Raw genomic sequence first — 12,795 nt, 5'->3', positions numbered from 1 at the left:
AAACAACAACAGCAACAACCGCAAGCGAGCGAGTTGATTGCAACTGAACTTGTGCCAGGAGCTCTTCAAGTTGAGAAAGCTTCGTCTACAACATCGGATGTCTTCGTTGCAACTTGGCGAATTGCGACTCTTTCATTTCGACAAAGAGAATTTCGCTTAATATTGCATGCGATAAATTATGGCTCTGGCATAAATTACAATCAAGAGAGTCGCAAAGAGTAAGCGGCATATGTAAAAGTATCTTAAGGGTTGAAATTTGATGACCAAGCAAACATTAGCTTTGAAGCCATCATAACTTTGGGGTGACCAATTGGTCTACTAAAGCTTAACAAGGCTCCTATTTGCTTTTTAAGACGGGTTAACAAAAGTAAATGTAATTAATCTTATTTAAGTGACCATCTTAAACCAAAGAGTTAAGCTTCTATATGAATTTTTAATACCAAATCTGAAGTATTCTATTCCAAACACATCTTTTAATTTGGGTAAGCTGGTCACCCTATTTGTTGCTGCCTTTGGGGGTAGTTTCTAGCTCACCCCCTTGCCAAATGATTGATATCTTTGGCACTTCTCGCATGCGATTTTCGTTACGTCTGGGCCAAACCAAATGGTTTGAGTTGCAACAAACATGACTCAAGCACACACACACACACACACATGGAGCTAAAGTGTTTTACTGTGGCTCTGGGGCAGGATCGTCAGACATTGCCGACATGTGAGCAGCATACTTATCATTATCATTATTATTACTCACGCAATGCGCACACGCAACATCGACATCGGTTAGTGTGTGTGTGTGTGTGTGTGTGTGTGTGTTTGTGTGATATATTGACAGCATTAATTCAGCGATAGTTGCGATTCATTAATCATAGATCCTTAAATGTGGTAAACTATTAATTTCAGCAACACCAAACAAAACAGAAAGGACATGGCCCATAGCCAAATCGAATCTCAACTGATCTTAATGGTGCGAACACCAAGGAGTAACAAATTGCACATATTCAGATCCACCCGCTAAACAAAAGAGCCAAGGACAACAACAACAACAACAACAACATGAATGCCACAAAAACAACAAAACAAAAATAAGAAAAGAAAACCTTTAGAGTCGTAAAAAATAAGTTACACGCATGCTCAGCGGGTGGCGATGCAATGTAATAAAACCTCCAAAGGGGAGAGAAGAAGATACAAAATTTCAAAAGAGATAACCAGAGATAGAGAGAGATGGAGACATAGATATAGTCACATATCGAAGCTTTCGATCAGGTCCACCAGTTGTTGTCCCTCGCTATCGGTGTGTGTGCGCTTGTGTGTGTGTGTGTGTGTTGAAAAATTCATTTTAATAAGCGCCCGTAAAATCAAGCTTGCAATATCTGAGCAATAAATAAATGACAATTATGAATTGTTCGCTGGGAAACGCTTGAAAAAGAACCCTTCGAAGTTCGAACCCATTGAATGCTGGTTTCTTTTCTTGATACCCTGGAAAAGTATTCAAGAGAAAGACTTGTATTGTATGATAAAATCTAATGGAAGTTAGTTCAAACCCAAAAGACAACAATTGAAAACAATTTATGGACCATATTAAGGCGAAACGTGAAAGAAACAAGACAATCTTCTACTACATTTTAGTGGGAGATATGTATTCTCTACAGGGTAACCCCCATGCCGATATCTTGTGAATTTGAGTTTGAAGCGGCGCCCTGCCTGGTGCACTATGAGATGGACTCCAACGCCGATTCCAATGAGGATGGCGATGCCGACTGTGTTGGGCTGTCGTCGTGCCAGATCATTAATTTGTTGTTTATCGCACCTTGTTAAAAACGCATTGGCCACGGTTATAACTATAGCTTAGCTGATGATGTCTCTGACAAGATTGCATGGCTTGGAATTTGGCAAGCCGAAAACAAAGTCCGAAAAAAAAAACAAGCAATAGCAGTTAATTCTATGATGGATATGAAAAGTTTTCAGAAATTCTTCATTACGACACTTTTTGAATGTTGATCAAGCTAAAAAATCAGTTTAGTAGACTTACCCATTTTGCAAGGGTATAAACTTTGGTTAACACCTCAAAATAATAAGAAAATATTTGACTATTTTTGGGTTAGGCCAAGAATTGGTAGCTAAAAATAGATAAAAATTATAATCAATTTATTACTGTCAATGTTGACAATCCGCATAAAACATAAATAGAAAGCAAATATTTAAAAATCAGTTGGTTTTTTTTTTTGGGGTTTGGTCTTTATGAAGACAAACAAAAAGTAGAATATAATTGGTTATAGTTAGACAATATCCGGTTGAAAGTTTCCTCTGTTAAATTCCAATGAGGCCATCTGAACTTTGAAGTTCCATGGAATCCGGTTTAGAAGTCAAATTTGTTAACTTGATGCAAATATTATGAGAGATTATCCAATTCAACAGATATTTACAAGCAAATTCTTAAAAATTTTATTATAAAGAATTTTTGCATTCTAGTAATAATATTTTTTTTTTTTTTCGTTACTCTTAATTAACCTTTATCGCATCTCAGATCGCTGAATATGAAAAGTTTTCTTTTTTTGATTACTTATGGGAATCTACGCCATCTCAAAGATATGTAACAACCGCCACCCCCCACCTGAAAATAGAAACCTAATCTTATCTTATCTTAAAACTCGAGTATAAGAGAGCGAAAAAAATCACCATGTGAAGGCTTGTTTATTTGGTTTTCATTCATTCATTCATGAGTTTTTATTTTGTATTCAACAAACTTTGTACCCGGCTTTAAATTAAAACAAAAACAAAAAACGTTCGAAAAAAAAAAACTACAGCTACACAGATACCAAACAATTTCAAAGATACTTATCGTGAAATGAATTTAGATTTTCAGTTTTTATTTTTGGTCATATTTATTTACCCAAGACATACCGCAATGGCAAAAGCACTCGTACTCGGTTCATTTTTGCAATTGCGCGTACCAAAAATGTCAACAAGTTTTTGAATACCCTCGATGTGGAGGATAATCAAAGAGGGTATGTTAAAGACTGTGGTCTAGGAGTCGATATAAAGCGGGTGGGAGAAAACTGCAGAATCAAATTCGGTCTCAAATATTTGTCAACTATGTATATACATATATTTTTGAATATTTCCAAGTAACTAATTGATCCTCGACTTTACTTTTGTAAAGGATTGCAAAATTAAATTAATTTGACTTGTCCTGAAATCCACGACATCAAAGGAGAGTTATCAGTGATAACAAACTATCTAAAATTAGCATATTATATGAGATTAAAGGATTTTGAATGTGAATCCAGACACTTTAGTTGGAAACGCTGCCATCTACAGGATATAATCAAACACAATCGATTTTCAATTACATTTTTCCAAACAATAGCTAAATTTTAGTTTTTTTTAAAGTTAAGAACTTATTTAAATTCAATATGGGCCTTAAGTCCGATTTAATCGACTACAATTTGGCAAGAAGTAAAAAAAATGTATAAGGAACGACTTGCATGAAGCATTCCTTTTCTATCGATCACAAATATCACATCTGAATATTTTAAGATTTTTGTTGGCTTTTTAATTCTAAATGATTTCTATTCTGTAGCACTTCTCACAGGGCACTTTACAGTCGGCTCTTTAATTAAATCTGTGGAATTTTTTCTCTTCGACTTTTTGTCAAATTCCACTATTTTCATATATACAAATATGTATTTTTTTATTGGTGGCTTTTTTTTTGTTTTTTGTTTTTGTATTTTGTTGTTTTCTATACAACTTTATAGGCATTGCCTCTGGTTGGTTTGCCTGGCTGTTTGTTGATTTATGCAAATTATTAAACGTTTTCTAATAACTCATTATGCCGCGTAAACAACCGCATCGCATGACTGGACAGAGAGGCGCAAAGGAGATAACTGGGGGGAGGGGCCAGGCGGGGCAGAGTTCCATTTTCATTACATGCCCAATTGAAGGGGTTCGGTTTGGGGTGCGGTGGGTACAATGTCCAACTACTGTTGCGTCTTTCTAGTTAAAGGAAAAAAATTCATTGCCCATTTTTTTTGTTTTCTAACACATTGCCAATATTTTGTTGTTATTGCTGTTTTTCCGTTGTTAGCTGTCAGTTTTCGCATCTGTCTACCGATCGGTAAAGTTTCATAGATGTCAAAAATTTTTTCCACTAGTTTCTTTTTTTTTTTTTGTGCTTTGGTAATTAGGCAAATATTTTGCTTGGGGATCTTCATTTGCATTGATTTCTGTTTGAGTTTTTATTTTGTTTTTTTTTTTTTTGAGGCTCGTTAGTTTTTTAGCCAAGTTTTCGCAGTTTTCTTCTTGTGTAATGTGAGTGGTCAATTGTTGGACTTTTACTTTCGTTTACCTCTAGTAACCTTTGCAGCAAGAAGAAAACCAAAAGCTGAACAATCACAATATAAATTTCAAAGTGAGAGAAGGTATCTAGCAAATTAATCCAAAGAGCCATGATCTTGCTGGTGCAGACTGGTCTAATTGGAGTCTTTAGATAATAAACAAAAAGTCACAAGGACATAAGAACTTATTTGCTTGAGTTGTATTTTAAAGACAAACGATTTCTTTGTTAATCCAACAAAATAATATCCTAAACTACCAACTAATATATGTATGTAAGTACCTCTTAAAAGAAACTTTAATAAAAAGCCCATTACGAAAACCTTTAAAGAATAAAGTTTTCCATCGAAATCATTTTAATAGCTAATGTAGAGTAAGGCAAATTCATAAGCTCACACACTTATAACACTTTCAGCTAAATCAAAGAATCAGATTCAGATAAAAAGTAGTTAGAATGCCAATATCTAAAAGAAAGAGTAAATATTTACCAAAATTGTCAAGTGCCCAGTCATAGAAATCAATACATTTTTTGATTGCCTATTTAAGATTGATATCAAACTAAAAAGAAAGATCCTTTAAAAAAAGTTATTCCTCTTTGTAAAAGAGTTAATAATGAAAATATGGCAAAAAAAAGTGTACCTTGTGGTTTTATAATGAAAAAACTTGTTGATATATCTGATTAAGAAAATAGTTTACCTATGCAAATAGACAACAATCTCTAATTATTTATTGATATTGCTATAATCAATAGAAGATCTCTATTAGCATAAAAACGTCTGATAACAAAACTTGTTAGACTGATATTATAATATGTTTCGATACGACTGAAAGTCTTGAAACTTTGGAACACGTTCCTTATTGACCATAATATTGACGCCGAATTATTTATGGATTCAAAGATTTTTCGGAGTGTGCAAAAATAACAAGTGAAAATGGTAATAATTCCCGATTCGTTGTTGTGGGTTTTTGTTCGAATTGTGTTTACCTTTTACTACCTTTTGGAGGTACATAATCATAGAATAGAACGAACCTAAATCATGAGAGCTAGACAAAATGCATTGGTCAAACTATAACATAAATCAAATGTCGCCTTTTTTTTTTCATGGGCAAAGCGCCGCTGTCAGTCATTGAAGTACGTTTGTTCGTTCCTTCGTTGTTTGAGGGCGGCATAAAAAATTCGCTTCCTCATAAAAATTCCGCTAAGGCAGAGAAATATTTCTGTTTCTGGTTCTGGTTCTAGACCTAAAAACGACACCTTCGCCTAGAGATGCCTTCACACACACACACACATAAATGTTGTTAAACAATTAAAATGCTTTAAAAAGAAAAATGAAAAAAAAAAACTCTGGACACAGACAGACATACATATGGATGAGATATGCATATATGTATGCATTCACTATGAGATGTCGACGACGACGAGTTCCAGGTTTAGTTGGTGTTTGGAGGTTTTGGAGGCGATGCCGAGTCGCTGGCAATGCCAATAAACTGTTGTTTATTTTCACTGGCGTCGGCGTCGCAGCAGCGCATAAATACATCCATCACTGGCCAAGAACTGGACATGGAAATGGACATGGACATGGAACTGAACCTGGACTTGGTCCAGGCTCCATCGTTGTTGTCGTCGGCAATTTATCTTTGAAATCAGCGCCTGGTTTGGTTCCTTGTAATTAGATACGCGCATCCCACTCGCCCACACCCTCTGCTCCACCTTTTTACAGTCTACAAACTATACAATGGCACAGGTGGAAAAACTCAATCTTGTTTGTTACACTCCCTCGCACCCCTTACCATGCGCCTTTTTTTCTACTGTGGGCGTGGCTGTCAGATGTGGAAAAAAAGCAACAGAATTAAGTTATATATTGTATAAGCAAAAGCCAAAGCCAAAGCCAATTGTCGGTCCTACTTTCATTTGGTGGCCCATGTGTCTGTGACTTTGCATGCGCAATCAGCACAAATACTCCGCATTCCCTCCCCGTCTTTAACTGCCCTCCTCCCATCCTATTCACCCGTTTCCCTTGGCCTCCTCTGTCATCGTAGCTCAGACTTTGTTGAAGTGCTAAAATGTAAATGCAAATAGTTTTGGCCTGACCATGTGTCTGCATTTGCATCTACATACCAACTACCAACTACCATCTCCATCTCCTTTCCAGTCATCACCATCTCCATCTCTACATGTTGTTAGTAGTTGTTGGTCAAATCATTAGACTTGGGTGTTGGTCAAGTGTTTTTGTAGCTGTTGTTGTTGTTACCAAATGCAAAGTGAACTTCCATACAAGTTTTTAGTCTCATTGTTCACTAGGTCAGACATTGCAATCAAAGTAAATGGAGTGATCTTAGGCGGTTTCTTGAAAGATGGGGAATACTTTGATACTTTGTTTTACAAAATATCCTTCAATATATTCTCTAAAACATGCTCTCCTTTATCATATTCCCATAATGACAACAACTTCCTCATATAACTCAATGCAGACACAACATCACTGGACAATGGACAAGGAAAAAATAAATAAATAATCTACCATATAGTCGATTGCCGATATTGAAACAAAAAATTATAAACTACACTTGACCTCAGCAGTCACTACTAGCAATCGGCAGTCCATCACTACGCCTGGACGGGGGAGAAGGGGTGAGCGACTGCAGGCTGCCTCAAGTGGCTTTTGGGTTGGGATTCGTTAAGTAAACATGCCACGCTACAACGCTGTTCTAAAAACCTGGGGCACGGGCAACCCATTCTACATACATACTCATAACCATTCCTTCATCTGGCGTCAGCTAGCCCAGCAAGTACCCTACGAGAACAACATCATCATTATCATCATCACCGAGATCATCATTATCATAGGCAGTCATCATCGTTGGAGAACTGTGTCGGCTTCGCTTTGCATCTTTTGTTCATTTTAGTTTAAATATTGCCCACCACGTATGTGTATAGGAATAGGATGTCTGTCGATTTGTCTGTGGTCCCAGCTGCCAATAGTGCATAGCATCTCATGGACTTTTCATCGTTTCTTTCCTCTTTTTGTTCCTCTTTTTCAATCAATGTGCTCCCAGCAGCCACCGAGGGAGCTCGAACGCCTTCAGAAATGTTGTAGAAAAGGGCGCTATGTATGTCGGCCTTAGGCTTGGGCCACTTCGAGACGTTCATTTGTGTTTCTTAATATTTTTGTTAAATGTTTCAAGCGCGCGTAAATTAATCTCGAACTTAATTGCTTTTCGCGTTTTCGTTTCCAGATTTTTGCATTTTGTGGCTACCTGTGCCTCGCATTGGGCGCCATTTTCTGGCTATTTTTAGTGTGTCATTGTTTGGACGTCTAGAGAAGTCGAGCTGTTGGCAAGGGTTAGCGTAGACTGACTATAGATAAATGCCTTCTGTACGATATTTCAATTCGATTTGGGTCTTTAGATGCATTTTGAATTTTTGGCGCCCAATGTGGGGCTCATTATCTAATCTATTGCCCCTCCCCTAGCCTCTTGCTTTAAAATAACTGTTGCATTAACCATAAGAAACACCTTCCAGCCTGCTGTCCACTTATGCCAATTTATGCACAAGTTTTCTTTCCTTGCGGAACGGGGCGGAAATGCTGCACAAAATTTACTAGCCGATCGAAAACCGAACAAAAAAGGCGAACAAGCTGTGGCTACAACCCAGACCTAGTCTCTCCATGATCCAAAGGCCGCCACGAGCCTGGGCTGTAGCAATTTTAAGTCGAACGCGGCGCGCACGATAACAAGATTAGAAAATAAGATTTATCTCATAGATTGATAGATTCGATTACACGCAGCGCACACGGAGTTGAGTGGAGTGGAGTAAAGTAGAGTGGAGTGCGGCACGGACTGCGACTGGGGCGGGCTTATGGCGGCGTGTAATTACAACAAAAGCAACAGCAACAGCGAACAAGAACAAAACGAGCCCAGCATCAACGATTGGAGGAGGAATATATCGAACTGTGCAGCCAAAGAGAAGAGACTAGTCGCTCAATGCTGTCGATGTCCAATTATTATGGCATCACAAACCACTGTGCCACACGGTGGAGGCTTACTCTTTCTCTTCTCCTCTCTCTCTCTGGCTGGCTGGCTGGCGTTTTAATGGACTTTTAACTGGTTTTTTTTTCTTCTTTTTTTGGAGTTTAAGCAGCACCTGCACCTGCAACAGCATGGCTCGATCTGGGATCTGGGATCTGAGACTGAGCCTGAGCCTTAGCCGGGCGTTGCATATTTACTAATTTAATAATTCAAAAGCATTTAAATTCCTAATCATATCTGCGGTAAAAAGCGACCGCCGCCTGCGTCTGGATTAGCCAGGGATCCAGCCGGGGCCAGTCCAGGACTTGAACTATGTGAAATGAATGCGCCGCTTTAGCCGCTGCAATTTGTGAAAATTTCTCACCATTTCCATTGCTTTGACGGGGGCTGAGGGGGGTATGCAGGAGTGGGTCTGAGTCTCTATGGGTCTGTTAGATTTCCACTTTACTGTCTATGCAATTTGTTGGCTAACTAGATGGCTATCTGTTGGCCAGTTGTTGTTGCTCGTTGTTTCTGCATGGGGTTTCTACAAGTTCTTTGTGCCTGCTGCGCATTCATGTTCTTTTCATCTTGCTGCCTACTTTTCCAACATACATTCCTCCATCTCCATCTCTGTCTATCCCTGACTCTCTTTTCGGGTTTTGTGCCTATTTTTCGGGTCTATTACTACTGCATTGCGCCTCATTAGACTCTAATTGCTTGTTCTTGACCAATTGGAGTTATGTTTTCAGATCAAAAGGTTCCGCCTAGCCATAAATTATCCACTAGAATTGAGTTTATGTTACGTTATGTTTGGCCTAGTTGAAGAAGTATTTCAAATCACTCAAAAAAAGCCCATTGGTCTGCCTTTATCAGCAAGGAACTGGGTAGGTGAAGGGTTTTTCGTTGCTTCCACCGTCTGGCGTCATCATGGTAATGTAACCATTGACGCCACTAAACCACGTCATAGTGCTGCTCAAGGCCGCCCCATGTTGTAGGTCAACTTGAAGCGTTGCCGCCACTTAGTCTGCAACATTTAAGTTTGCCCAAATTTTTATTGCCTTCAGTTTGAGGTGGCCCAAAAGCAATGTTGTTGGGTCTATTCTTAGACGAAGGCTCGTGGCACTCAGTCATATTTATAGCTGTCCCAAGGGTGGAGAGGAATAGTTTTATGGGCTCCATTTTGATTATTATTATTAGATTGTTCCAATAACTTTGCCCATAAATAGTCAGATTAACCAATTGCCATATTATAATCCATCATTCGCCCACCCCACAAGAACATGCACAATTAAATCATATCGAGTTCATTTTACTCGATCTAAGCCAATCAACATTATAGACATTTCCATTCATCACTGGGCTACTAAGCCTTATTAATACAACATCCACTCTTTGTCAATTTCCTTGGACCTCTTTTTGTCCTCTGCTTGGCCCGCTCTATCCTCTTGAATCATTCAATTAGAGCTCAAATCACGACAAAAGTTTTGCCTGATGTTAGCCCAAAGTTAGCCCAAAGGCACAAATTGCTGCGGGTACCAGTCGCTTTCGTTGTCGTCGTCGCATTACAATGGAAATCTGCAGTAATTGAAAGCAAATCCAAGGCGGCTTGACAAAGGACCTCATATACAAACACACACTCACACACACACACACACACATATACAGAACAAGAAAAAGGACTCATAAATAATACAATGGCAAAAAGGATAAGCGAGAAATTCAAGCAGAAGCGAAAGCAGAAGCATTTGCTGATGTTGATGCCAGAAGCCAGATAATTGTCGGCAATCAAAGTTTATTGAAACGTGGACCCAAGACAGGAGGACATGGCCCCGAAAGCGAGTTTTTTCTTCTTCTTCCATGTAACAGCTGTTTTTTTTCTCTCCTTATTTTCCTCTAGGGGAAACCGACCTCATTCTGATGTCTGGCAGACACCGCGTCGCCTACGTCTTTTTTGCTGTTCTTCGGCAAGGCAAAACTTTTCCTCAATGAATTTGTAACAAAAGCAAGAGAAAAAAAGTTTCCCACAGACAGAAATAAATCTGTCAAAAAAAAAACCAACAAATTTTTCCCTCTTAATGTCGCTGGTCATTTCAACTTGGTCCTTGGGTCAAAAAGTTCTGCTTGAAGTCTGTGAAACTTTGTAGTCTCAAGAAAGATAAACTTATCTGAAGTCTATGTTGATTTCCAACTGACTTTCACTTCCAACTAGAGAGTAAGAGGTGTAAAACTAAAATTCCAACTACAAGTATATATAAATAGCAATCTAAAATCCTCTTACCAATGCACAAACTTTAAGGTAAGAACACTCAAATGGGGAGAAAATGGTAAAGGGAAATGGCAGCTGAGTGAAATTTATGCAGCCTTGTTAAATTTTCACACACAATGATTTTCCTTACGTTGTGGCCATTATTATTTTTCCTCACCGAGCGTTAAGGAAGGAAGCAAAACGCAAAGGAAACGTAAATCGCAATTTTCACTTTAAGCCAAAGAGGATTCCATCTGGTGAAAATGGAAAATGGCTTCGTTTGGCTTTCTTTGCTTTTGCAATACCATTTTGTGTGTTGTTCTTCTGTTCTTTTTTTTGGCTGGTGTGAAAATGAATTGCAATTTCCCTTTCTTTTTCTCTTTTCTTCTTTTTTTTTATTTTGGCCAAGGCCAGAAGTCAGAAGGAGCTTGGCTAATGGCGTGAAAATCTCCTGAGCTGAGCTGTGCTAAAGGAAAATGTAATGAAGTTTCAACAACTTTTTATGACTCCTTCTTGCTGGGCACCTACAGGCACACATACATATGACATTCAGTGCGTGTGTGTGTGTGTGTGTGAAAATGTTTTTGCTGCATATTTACGGGCACTTTTCTTTTGCGTCGCCATGAAATTTTAATCAAGTTTTCGCTTCCGGTAATGCAAATTTTTTGTTGTTGTTGTTGTTTTTTGCTGGTGGTCCAAATGGCAGACATGTCTGCCGTTTGGCATTTCCGCTGCCACCAAGGGGGCGTGGCTTTATGTCGTTTTTTGATTCTTTTTGGTTCAACGAACTTGACAAAATCATATTCTCTCTCTTTAAAGTTGGGTACAGTCTCTGACACTTCTGGCATATGTCCTTTTTGGAATATTACTTAGTCAATAAGCCAGAAAGGACAGGCGACACCTTTGACACAAATTTCATATGAATTATGACACTTATGAATACAATGTGGCTAAAACTATAATCCATTTGCCTCAAACACTCACACACACACACTTACAAAGAGGGGACACACAGGAAGCCAAGGATAATATTTACACAAAATAACCTTTTTTATGCGTCACACACACGGCATATGACAAATGAAATTGAAATTGAAACCAGCCAAAGCAACTGCAGCACGTGATCTCAGCAAAATAGATGATGGGCAAAATATTTAGCATATGACAGCTCAATGAATATTTATCCAGACAACTTGGGTGGGTTGTCCCATTTTTGTTTTTTTTTTTTTTGGGGCGAAAGTCACGTGCATTTGACAGCTCATGAAATTTGCCAAGTGCCAAAAGTGTCAACTTGAATTGCCAGTCATCTATTTTTTGTTAATAAGAGAAACGGGAACAGAAAACTGAAATACGTCAAATACTTGTCATTGGCTCGAAACGTGTTGACATTAAAGCGAGCAATTAGTTAAAGGACCTGCAACAAAATCAACTTGACACAGCTCTTAGCCGCCCTTTCTCCTTTGCCATGTCAAGTGTTTTTCTTTTTTTGGTTTTCTCTGATAACGTTTGGGCCTTAAATTTGTAGTCTTGTAAATGTTTTTGGCGTCCGTTAGTAGATTTTCTCTCAGTCGATTGCCAGGTAATGCGTTTAAAATGAACTTCAAACGGCGCCTTTAGATAATATTTTCTCCCTCTCTGTCTCGGTGAATCGTGTGCCCATAAATTGATATGTAAATTTAGTTTGTTAGTTCATTGATGATTTTGTTGTTGTTGTTTTACTAAGAAAAATGTTCTTGGGCTAAATGCGGGTCTCTTGAGGGGAGATGAGTCATAAGAGTTGAATCACATTGGATAATGACTGAGGCAGCTGCTGCTGCCAGACAATTAAAAGCCCCAGCACACGCCTACAACAAAATCAATTGAGAATATTGCAAAATGCATATATAATATACACACACACACACACACACACACACAGACATTCACTTGGATCTGGACCCGTGCCAAGGCCACATGGAAGCATCAGCTGCTGCAACAATGCAAACCAAATTGCTGCAACAGACAAAAGGAGAAACTGGCAAATGCATTAAGCCGGTAAATTGCGGTAGAACAGGGACACAGCGACGAAGAGTGGGAGAGAAAGAAAGAGAGAGAGTACGTAATATGGGGTGAAAGGGAAAGGTGAAAGTGTGCCAGAGGCAGGCGGCAACGTGGTTAGCCAAGCGCAACGAAACCTTTTACAACGCCTACAGCAAAAGATGGAAAAA

The sequence above is a fragment of the Drosophila tropicalis genome, unplaced genomic scaffold (assembly GCF_018151085.1).
Source record: "Drosophila tropicalis isolate 14030-0801.00 unplaced genomic scaffold, ASM1815108v1 contig_593, whole genome shotgun sequence".
NCBI classification, from domain to species: domain Eukaryota; kingdom Metazoa; phylum Arthropoda; class Insecta; order Diptera; family Drosophilidae; genus Drosophila; species Drosophila tropicalis.
This window is presented reverse-complemented; position numbering follows the sequence as displayed.